General features: G+C 40.9%; 1 long non-coding RNA gene across 1 annotated transcript; it reads left to right on the forward strand.

Annotated features, from left to right (window-relative positions):
- Nucleotides 1-391: 391 nt before the first annotated feature.
- On the forward strand, nt 392-9,300 carry LOC124163519. Its single transcript, XR_006865784.1, has 3 exons — nt 392-445; nt 795-927; nt 9,104-9,300. It is a non-coding gene; the product is annotated as an uncharacterized LOC124163519 (long non-coding RNA).
- Nucleotides 9,301-12,263: the final 2,963 nt, after the last annotated feature.

Genomic DNA, 12,263 nt, shown 5'->3' on the forward strand with positions numbered 1-12,263 from the left:
ACGGATTTCTGAGGGATGCTTTATTAAGCCTTACGCTATTCTATAAGTAATCAATCTAATTAAGTAAAATGGATTAAACTTAAAAATTTCTCTGAGCTCTGGGGGGAGGGGTTTTATCCCCCAAAACCCCCCCTCGCTGCGCCACTGAAGTCACTTACTGTCAAATTATGCAGTTTACATGACACTCTATAACAAAGTAATTGCCAGGCACAAATAATGAATATCCATTCTCAAGGTTTATCACTTGTACTCGCGTCACTCCATAAAAAGAAAGTATTGTGAAAACCTTCTCTCTCGGTGGCTATAGCCTATGGAGTCTACCATCGAGTTTCATCTCCTTGGATACTGTTGATTTACGCACGCTTTCTGCTGTTGTTATTTACAGCATGGTACTAACACGCTTAGAATGTCATTAATGGAGGTTTTACGGAGTTTTTGAATTATGGTAAGTGAATTAAAATGGTAACTTAGATAGTATTAACCGCTAATTAAAATCAATTAGTAAAGGCATCCATTAAAACTGGCTGTATCAATGTTAAGGTTACCCGATCCTTTTTGCAATTCTATGTCACGATTTTATTTTGGCAATTCAGTGCATTTATCTTATGTTTTATTTGTGATTTTCAGGTTAGTAGAGGAATCCATGAAGCAAAAAAGTTACACATTCTAATTGGAGGAGGGTGTACCGAAAATTAATTCTTTTTTTAGAATTTTAGTGAAATCATTATATTGCACAATTATTTATCATAAAAGTTTCATCCATGCTTCAATAAATATGTCTTGAATTCATATAGGATCAGTTAAACATATTTATGGACAGAATATCGGATGGATTAACAGGGATATGAATTCTTCAGTCCGGAAAAGGACTCATGATGGATCTGAAAGTGGTACTGATGATCCATTTTCTGTTTGCTGCGAGCAAGTGTAAGTATTTACCTTTTCATTAAGGATTGGGTTATCTTCAATTGGCCCCTGTACTTTTGATTGTGTTTCTCATGATACTTATCGGCGGATAACCTTGCTCTGGGACTAAAATTTCGTCATCTCGTCCAACCTCAGAATCTTTTCAATATTAAATCTATTGATGAATTCTAACAAGATATGCTTTTGACCACAATTATCCATAATTATATCATGTGAACAGTATACATCTGGTCCTTGAGGTAGGTATTAATGTCACGGAAGAAGCTTTCTGGACTTATGTGTCCTTATTTGAGTTACTTTCTACTCGTGCCGCGACCATGACATTTTGTGTGATGGTCGTTCAATTATGTTTCTTCGTAACTTTTCATTATTGTTTAAATAGCCATGGTGCTCTTGACCCAACTAATGGAAGCGTTTGATTTGTCTAAGATTGAAAGAATGGCATCACAAAGCACTTCCAGTAGAGTGAGTCCTACTCATTCAATTCAAAATTCTGAAATTCTCTTCAAGTGAGAGGGATTAATTCGTTCACTTGCGGAAATCCTGATATAAGATACAAGATATTCGAAAGTGCTTTGCATTTCACCAGCAGGGTAGCGCTCTGAGTTAACCCCTATGAAAAAATGGTATAAACCTGTATAAAATTTGTATATATTCTTATACATTTGTACATAAGAATGTATACAAATTTTATACAGGTTTATACAATTTTTTCATTGGGGAAGTTACATCATTATAGAGCGTTTTGCTGGACTGCGTTCCAGGAGTCTTAGGGACGTTTTTCACCTGATGTGTTCCTCTATTCTCATTAGCAAAGTCCATAAATAGATTTTTTCCCTTCTCTTGATCTCTATGTTTATCGTTGATTCAGTGTCTTGTAGTATACGATTTGAAGAATTTTTCACGCAAATTATTGTCAAAATTTCGGTATATCACCTTCATCATGGCTTTTTCAGTTATTTGGATTTGTTTATTTATAGACAATAGTAGTGATCTTAAACTCCGAGACACTTAATCCGCATTACCACATCCATGAAGACGTCTAAGACGTGAAGAAATTTTCTTTGGCAAAGCAGCGTAACGATTTGGTCATTGCGTTCCACGGAACTGCATTTGAGGAAGTTCCTCTGTCTGTAGCTATTAGGTTTGTGGGTGCTTTAACTTGTTTCTTGTAGGATTTCTCCATTCCGAGAAATGGATTATAAAATAAGTGGCTTTGCGCAAACACCTTCAGATAAAGATACGTTCTTCCGTACCTCTGCGATAAAAGCTATTGAAATGCGTTTATGAAATGTATTTGTTGTCCAAAATGGCCTATAATTGAGTTCTGTAAATGATTTCCATGATTGATTATTCCGTTCTTTTTTCTATCCATAAGATATTCCAAACCAAATTCGTGTATACTCAGATTTTCCTGCGACAGTCGTCACATGCTGGGCTCCATCTGATAATTAAGGACTCCAGTCACCTGTAAACCTCCTGTCATGGCTAAGACAAGGTATGTGTCAGGCATTAAGAGTATATCAAAGCGCGCTTCGGCCTTAACTCATGAGGCCAAGATTGAAATCCGAGATAGCGTATTTTGTGTGATAGGTATGATTGGCTTCCATGAAGATAGCGTAGACGCCCTTATCTGCTATTTACTTAGACGCCCTTATCTGCCAACTGCCCAAACCCTTTATTATAGTAGGTGATTTTAATGCCCATGATACACTATGGGGTAGCTCCAGAGCACAGTGCAATCGGAGAGGACGCATTTTATCGCAGTTTTTAACAGTCTCTAACCTGGTTTTATTAAATGACGGAAAGAAAACTAGGTTTAATAGTTTTAACGGCAATTATTCGACTATTGACCTTTGTTTTACTTCGAGCAAATTAATGGACAAATTCCAAATGAATGTTCACGACGATCTATGTGGGAGTGATCACTTCCCCATTACTATTAATAGAGAGGAATATTTTAACCCCAATATTTTACGTCCTAGCAATTGGAGTATCCGGAGAGCCGACTGGGCTCTTTTTAAAGAATCATTCCATTTTACATTTAACGAAAGCTGCTGTGGTATCCAGAATATTGATTTTTTGACAAACAGTATCGTCGAATGTGCAAATAGTAGTGTGCCAAAGTCAGGACACGCCCGTATGAAGCCTTCCGTTCCATGGTGGAACGACGATTGCGCCAAGGCTATTCAGGCACGTAAGAGAGCGCTAAGAATTTTTAATAAATACCCAACAGCCATAAATTTGGCTTCCTTTCGCCGTCTTCGAGCCAAAGCCCGAAAGGTGGTCAAAGAGGCGAAGAAAGACTCCTGGATGTCATTTGTATCCGGGATAAACTGCCGGACACCAGTGTCGCTGGTGTGGAAAAAGGTTGGGAGTATCTGTGGTGACCACCGTCAGCATGGAGTCACATGCATTAAAAACAGTGACAACATCGTAACCTCATCGGCCGCCATCAGCGAGATATTCGGACGGCTGTTAGCTAACATAAGCGGCAACTCCAATTATGAGGACTCCTTCCTATCCTTGAAGAGACGCTGTGAATCGCATACACTTTCTTTCGCTGATAGGGGGACACTGGCGGACTACAATGTCCCATTTTCCCTTAGGGAACTAAAATCAGCAATCGCAGCTTCCCGCGGCACGTCTCCAGGGATGGATGAGATCCATAATGCCTTTCTCCGGAATCTTCCAGAGAGAGCTTTATTGGAAGTTCTTTTATGTTTCAATCAACTTTGGGCAGAGAGAAGCTTTCCACCGTCCTGGCGCGAATCTATAGTTATTCCAATTTTAAAACAGGGCAAGGATAAATCCGATCCGAACAACTATCGCCCAATATCCCTCACCAGCTGTCTGTGTAAGGTAATGGAAAGAATGGTGAACCGACGACTTGTTTGGTGGCTGGAGCGTCGAAACCTTCTTTCCACTGTCCAATGTGGCTTCCGACGCGGCCGATCGACAGTTGACCACCTTGTCAGGACAGAGAACTACATCCAGGAGGCCTTTGTCCTTCGTCAGCACGTTGTTGGTATTTTCTTTGATCTAGAGAAGGCTTACGACCGGGTCTGGCGCCGAAAAATACTCTTGACGCTCCACAAATGGGGATTTAGAGACCATCTGCCAATATTCATTGCAATTTTTTTAAAGAACCGCACTTTTAAGGTCAGAATAGGCCGAGACATATCGCAATCTTATTCCCTAGAAAATGGGGTACCACAGGGCTCCGTATTGAGCGTGACACTTTTTGCGATAGCCGTAAATGACGTGGCGGAATGTGTCAAAGCCCCAACGATGAGCTCGCTGTTCGTGGATGACCTGGCAATCTTTTGCCGGTCGTCCAAACTTGTATCGGTAGCCAGACAACTACAGTTAGCATTAAATAACCTAGGCAACTGGTCACGGAAAAATGGTTTTAAAATTTCAGCGGAAAAGACCAAATGCGTGCATTTTCACCGGAAGAGAGGTTACTTTGCCCCTCCAGTTTTAAAACTGGATGGCAGACCCCTTCCGTACGTGGAGTCGGCTTGGTTCCTAGGTATGACCCTAGACCACCGATTAAATTAGCGGGAACATATTCAGTTTTTAAGAAATAATTGTCTTAGGACCCTAAATATTTTAAAGTTTTTAACCCACTCCTCATGGGGCGCCGACCGCAGCATGATGCTTTTACTATATCGCGCACTTGTTCGGTCCAGGCTGGACTATGGGAGTTTTATTTACTCGTCTGGCCGCGAGTCAATTTTAAGAACCTTGACGACGCTGCACAACACAGGATTGCGGCTCTCAACTGGTGCCTACGCACCAGCCCGGTGCTTAGCATTTATGCAGGCGCTGGAGAGCCGCCTTTGCAGAGCCGAAGAAACATCCTGATGTTGAACTACGCGGCGAAAATCTTAGCCTCAAGAGGTCACCCGTGTTTTAACATTGTTTTTCATCCAAAGTTTTTAAGAATTTTTATTATAAGAACGAGAGCCACTAAGCCACTATGTATACGATTGAAAGAGTTCATCGAAGCATCCGGAATACAACTCCCGGATGTAGCTCCAATCCATTTCTTAGGATAGGACTTTTCTTTCATAGGACTTAGTAAAAGACATTCATTCAGCTTCGCCCGAGGCTGTGAAAAATATTTTTAACTAATTTGCTATAGTTCTCAAAAATCATAATAAATTAACCAAACTCAATGATTTATTAATCAAATTAATAGTTTAATAAACTTATGTTGCATTATAAACATACTTTAGTCTTATTTCTATCATGTCAACGTTTGTTTATTCCCATCTACAGGATAGTTTGCCTAATAGGGGCAGCCGCTTAGTTGGGGAAAGTGCACAAGTCCCGATATGTCCCATTAACCGGAATCCACAGTAGTTACATCTTTCCCGATAATCGAAGGAAAACTATTTTTTTAATGTCAAGATCGATTTTACGCTCGTCCAGGGAACATAATTGTTAGAAAAATCACGAGGAAACTATATTTATTAGGGATGAGTCGATTCCACTTTTTTTCGATTCCGATTCCAATTCCAATTCCTACAAATCGATTCTCGATTCCGATTCCATTGATTCTTATTTCTTCTAACAGGTGGGATTTTGATTTTCTGTAGCATTGCTGTCATTAAAATTTAAAAATTGAATGGAATTAAATAACTAGGGATGGACGGATCCAGGATTTTTGGAGACTTTGGATCTTTCGAATCGGATATTTTCGATTCCAAATGCATTTTCAAATTCCTGCCATCAAACAAAGTCATTATTCAAGTTTATTCTGGGTACATACAATTGATGGAATGCTTCTTAGATTTTCACACACATTTTAATATTTTTATAAATTTAAAATCATTTTTATAGGCTTTCAAGTTGTTTTTTAAAAGCATCTTTACATGCTCAGAACCTAAACTGTTACGCTTGGGTTTGGAAATGAAAATAGGAAAAATCTTTGGATGAACCACTGACCAGTGGCATAAGGAGAGGACCTCCCAAAATATAGAAACACGATTACTTTCCTTCATAAAAGGAAACAAAATATTTAAATATCATGAATTTACAAAAATGAAAAATAGAAATTAACGAATCTTTGAAAAATGAAGTTTGTTCTATTATAAAGGATGTTAAAATTAGTTTGAAACCCTCTCCTTTGTACCCTGTTGTTTGAAAATATTCCCCCCTGGTTTTGGACACCCCCTTAACAAAATTCCTGGCTACCTCCCTGCCATCGATTGTATTCAAATTTTCCTCACGCATGTTTCCCCCGAAATTTACTTTCTCATTGCATACCGACTTGTGTTTCACCCGAAAATGCTTCAGTATGGTGAGGTGGATTTAGCATATCCTCGCGATAATTTCCGCCACACAGCACGCACACGGCATTCATTTGTTCTCCTTATCTCCATGGAAATGTTTATACACAATGAAAGACATTTTTATCGGTGTATCATTAAATTAAATTGCAACTGCGCAATCAGCAACACAATTAACAGTATTTAAAACGGCATTAACGTCACGTGCGACGAGGTGTTCAACCGCTCGGCATGAGGAAGGGGTGGGCAGAAGAAGCGCGTTAAGGAGAGGTGGAGGGGAAGGAGCAGTGGCGTAGCCAGGAATTTCGTTCAGGGGGGGGTCCAAAACCAGGAGGGAAAATTTTAGAAAAAACCGGGCACTTAATAATGGGTTTTAAACTAATTTAACACTTTTTATAGCCGAAAAAAACTTGTTTTGCTAAAGAAAATTTTTGTAAATTCCTGATTTTTCAATATTTTGTTTTCTTTCGTGAAGGACAATAATTGTGTTTTTGTATTTCGGGGAGGGGGGGGGTCCGGACCCTCCCCCTGGATACGCCACTGGGAAGGAGCGCGTAAAGGAGAGGTGGAGAGGAAGGAGCGCGCGCCCTCCGTATTTCAAACAACGAGGCTACAAATGAGGGAGTCAAGGACGAAGAAGTCAGATCTTGCTTCACTGACGTCGTTGCCTTCAAAGCGAAGCCGGGCGCGCTATGTGATATATGCAGTTGGCGTTTCCAATCCGTCTGTAATTGTTTGAGGGGTTAATGCGGCGCTTGTTTCTTTGAAAATTGTGCGGTTTGGACAATGTTGCATATCATTAAAGTCTAATTGTAGATAGAAAACTGAGTAGCAATCAATTAGAGCTGAAAAATAAACATAAATATCGTCAGGAATGCGTCTCGTTTGGTATAATTCTTTTTTAAATCTCGTGCATTTCATCTAATTGTCGAAGCTATCAAGATATCTTCGAGCCCAGAAAGTCACTCTCTTAGCATGTGTCGTCTAGAAATGGAGAATTGAAGCAGGTAGGCCAGAAAAGGTCAGTTGGTGAGACGAGGTAGAGATGAAACACGCTTCAGTTGTTTTCATGTGATTTGATATTTTCCTTAGAAAACAATGATTTATGGTCCGTGTGATTTCGGAAAACAAAAAAAAAACAACTGAGGCACGAGCTGATGGACGGCCGAGGGTGGTTTTCTGAAATCTGCGACGTAGTTACTTTTGACATGGTTATTATCCTACGGCGCTGAGATTCCCCCGATGATTGTTCAATCTCTTGGGAGGAGCCATACTATGTGCCAGTCGTATTTTGCCTTTTTTATTTTCTGGCTGAAAATCCTGGCCACGGCTGAAATTCTACTCGTAACCTCTGCGAAAGCTTTCAAACAAAACAGTTCATGAGTAGGACAAGAATCGCATGCGATGGCGCATTCGAAGAGAGAATCGGAACTCTTTCCACTCTTATTGGGCGTTGCATTCACTGAAGCTATTATTTAAAATTTCGGATCCAGATCCGATGTCTTCCGCAACTTTGGATCCGATATATCCGATGAAGGGCAATATCCGCGGATATTTGGATCCGATGTATCCGATCCGACCATCCCTAAAAATAAAAATAGCCGCGGTGGCTGCATTCTCGTTTAGCCGCGGTGGCTAAACAATAATGTAGCGTTCATTGCGTCCATACATACCAGAGCAGCCTGGCTGGCGCGCGGTGGCGGCCGAACATATCCTGTCGAGTCCGCCCGGAGGCCGCGGCGGCTTATGCTAAGCTAGTATCAACTTTCTCAAGAGTTGAATTGATAAAACTATGCTATACAAACGCGAATGTGTCTAAATTTTTTATTATTGACGCAGACGCGTGTTAGTCTAAAAATGTTACATGTATAAATAAACCGCTCTCAGCGCGTAGTTATAAGAAACTTTTTTCAAAGGAAAACTCGCTCTCTGCACGTTTTTATTATCATCAGACTTCAGATAACATTCGAAAATAAAAAAAATATATTTAGATCTATTATACTATAAAATTGGTGGTCTAGATGAATTCTCCGAATGTGATTCATAATCGCAGTAATTTGATTTGCCGTGACCAGCGGTTAATAAAAGAACGGAGAACGCATGCATTACTTCCGGATCCTGTGGTTTCCAATTTTTTTCTCTGAGAGTTGCTCATGAACACGAGGTATTTCAGGGTTCGTCGGTTTGCCGCTCTTGCCGACATTTTCATGTTTCCGAGGCCTCTTAGGCATGTTCGTCGCAGCACCCGTGTGCCAGGCGTATTCTCCGCGCGGGCAAGGCTGACACCGCGGCCGCTTCGGTGTGTGGCAGCCTTTATGCCCCAAAATAATCGTCTATGCTCAAAACATATATCTTCCTGGAATCGATGGAATCGGAACAGACTTGAGGCGATCGATTCTCGATTCCGATTCCGTGCCCGAGAATCGGCGGAATCGAGAATCGACATTTGGAATCGACTCATCCCTAGTTTATCATCCTAAACCCCCCTCTCGCTGTGCCACTGCGTACAAGTGATCTTAATTATCTCTCCATATCTGTTGCCATTTTAGTGCCTGCCAATTAACTATGCTGGTGATTATTTTTGTTATATAAGTGTTTTGTTTTATAAGTGCTTGACGACTTTTGACTTGTATTCAGGTGACTTCTTTTTATCTATTGAGTGACAACAATGTAAACGTGATGATTCTTTTATTTTTCCCAAATCATTCAACTATTCATTAAATCCTCAGTGGCCATGTGGGCCAAAATGGTGGTCTATCATGTTTCTTCATAGTGACCATTTTTAGTATGATCACTTTTCATTCTTGTTATCTCAGTAGCTTTACATTCTTATGTCCCTTAAGGTCATTATAGTAATCACTCTTTGAATATTGCAGCAGATTCCCTGTTATTCGAAGCTGGTCTCAGAGGGCCACATATGAGGCCCAAACGCCTAACAGCATGACCATTTTCTGGCTGTGTCACTTGTAAGAATCCTTGATTTTATGCAATTTGTGTGCCTTGTCACACCAATGCGTGGGTGCACTCAGTGGGGAGCAGAAGTGGGCAGCTTCCCTCCATCCTCCCTAGAAGCAAAATTCTTTAGCGAAAAAATCGGGAGTTGATTGAAAAGGATATTTTGAACAATTTTCTATAAACCTACGAAAAATGATAACTAGTGTAAGACATGCAAATAAAATTAAAATAATTTTAAAGACTAATAAAGCTCTGTTATAATTTTCTTAAAATGCTGGTTCCGCTCACCTTATCGGTGCTAAAATTTTACAACTTGAATGACCATTGTCTGCCCCCCCCCCCCTAGATTTGATCCTGGGCACACCCTTGTACCAATACATGTATATTCAGGACCTTCCGTTCTAATGTTGGAACTTTCAGCCTAGAGGCCCTCTTCCTTGCCCTGACCTCAGGGGTAGGTGTTGCTTAGCCAAACCTCTGTGAACATTATTATGTACTGGGAATACCTGTCTCCTAGGCAGAGTTGCATCATTCTTACTGACCGAGGAATAAATGATTTAGGTGTGTTATTTGACACCCACACCTCAACCTGCCCCTGCAGCCCAGGGAAGGAAGAGGTTGGGATGGCAAGTACCTCTCTGCCTCAGCCTTTATTCTGTGGTCAGTGGCAATGTTGCTCCCCCACCTACTCCCAAAGAGCCAGGTATTCTCCAGCTCAGTGGCGCAGTGGGGGGGGGGGGGTTTGGGTGATAAAACCCTCCCCAAAGATCAGAGAAACTTTTTAGTTTATTCCATTCTACTTCATTTGATTAATTAACTTATAGAAGAGTGTAAGGATTAATAAAATATCCCTCAGAAAGCCATAAAACTCACCATTTAGAACCATTTATCTTAAAAATTTCCGGGGACGTCTCCTGCGCCTATCGTTTATCCTGGCGGGTATACCACACACCCTAGGTCTTTTTGCGCCTAAAAACGCCCCCTAGGCCTTATTCCTAGCTGCACCCCTGCTCCAGCTATTCCCTTTCTTATGAGATTCTTATCAGGGGCGCAGTTACGAATTAAGGCTGGGAGGGGGGGGGGGCGGGTAGGAGGGTTTAGGTGCAACTAATACCGGTGGTATGGAATACCCACCAGGATAAGTGAGAGGTGCGAGATCAATAAATTGCAGAATTTTGAGATAAATGGTTCAACCGCTTGTTACTGCAAAAGAAGTGAATGGCATTTATAAATTGAATCTTGAAGTAGAACAGCATAAGGCGCTGGCAGATGTTAATGTGTCACAGGCTGATTTGTGGCACAAGAGATTAGAGCATTCATGCGTATGATATTTTTGTCATGTCTAATTGTGACGATGATAAGTGTTTGTTGAAGAAGAGCTTGAAAGACAATTTTGATTGTAGAGACCGTGGCTCTTTGAAATATTTTCTGAGTGTGAGTGTTTTTCGTGATAGAGAGAATAAAAATAATTTTCTCTCCCAAAAGGCCTATCTGACAAAGGTTCTCTCGAAGTTCGGAATGCTGGACTGCAACGCAATGAAAACTCCTTTTGAGAGTGGGCTGTATTTGCAGAGAAATGCGAGTGAGATGCCTAATGTGCCACACCTGAACTTGATTGGGTCCTTGATGTACCTTAGCCTGTGGTCCAGACCCGACATAACACAGGCAGTAAACTATCTCCGCCAGTTCAATAGTTGTTATAGTGATGAACATTGGGCGTGTGCTAAGAGAGTGCTGAGATACCTCAAAGGGAGTCTAGACCACCGTCTTGTGTATTGTAAAAATGATGAGGGACTGTGTGGATACTCAGATGCTCTAAGGCTGCTTCCTTTGTACAAATCTTCCAGATATTCCTTCCATCTCATCCCTTAGTCTTCGTTGTCAATTATTAGTTCACAGATTTCGTCCTTTATGGTATTACTTTTTACACCCCTTTCCTTAAAGTACTTTCTCTCTATCCTATAAGCACCCTCAACTTTTCCATATACAAGATTATTTTGTTCGCCATCACAAATATTTTTCATCCACGCTTCTCTAGCCTTCCTCGCTTTACGACATATTTCGTTCCTTATTCTCTTGTAACAATTCTGCCCTCCCTCTGTTTCCGCAGCCTTTTATTTTCTTCTTTCTTCAATGAAATCTAATACTTCGCTACTTAATAACGACTTCTCTTTTACCAAGGGCTTCCTCAGATGCTGCCTGCAGACCACTTCTAATGGTTTTCCAACTTTCTTCCACTGATTTATTGGTGGTATTCCCCCTTATTATCTTTTCTACAGCTTCTTTAAAAGCCAGTTATTGCTAAACCACCTTCAATTTTTCAACTTGCCGGATGTTTTTCTCGACTTTCTTCATTATTTTAAATTTTAGTTGGCATTTCATCACAACTTAGTTATGGCTACTGTCGATATCTTCCCCTGGGTAACTTTTGCAGTCTCTCACCTGGTTCCTGAATCTTTGTTTCACTAGAATGTAGTCAATTTGGAGTCTGATAAGGTCTCCTGTCATAATCAACGTGAATCTTCTTCGCAGGGGATTTTTGAATAAAGTGTTGGTAACTACTAGCCTATGCTGAGTGCAGAATTCAAGTAGCCTTTCTCCCCTTTCATTTGATTTCCTAATCCATATTTACCACCTATCATTCCGTCTTGACCTTCGCCGATGGCGGCGTTCCAGTCACCTAAAATGATTATCTTCCCTTCTTACCTGCTTAATTAACTTCCGTTATATCTTGGTAGACATCTTCTACTTCTTCATCGTCATAATCTGATGTTATAATGTTAGGTCCGATCTCCGAGAAACGGAGAAGCCGTTCCGAATTGTTTTCCGCAAGGCAGCTGAGTGTCCCTTTCCCTCTCACCTGGCCGGCGAAGGCGTTAAGGGGTAAAAATTGTTCCAACTGCCACAAAATTTGACGGCAAAGCTGGGTCTGGGATTTCTAAGGGGCCGTGGCCCTTGGAAAACGCGCGCGGAGCGTCGCATGCATCATGATATAAAGTGAGTGGAGCAGTTGTTAAAGTAAATGTTTCCTTGCTCGTAGTGAAATGTACGTCGATGTACCGACCAGTATGGCCTCCAACT

This window comes from Ischnura elegans, chromosome 8 (assembly GCF_921293095.1).
Source record: "Ischnura elegans chromosome 8, ioIscEleg1.1, whole genome shotgun sequence".
Taxonomy (NCBI): domain Eukaryota; kingdom Metazoa; phylum Arthropoda; class Insecta; order Odonata; family Coenagrionidae; genus Ischnura; species Ischnura elegans.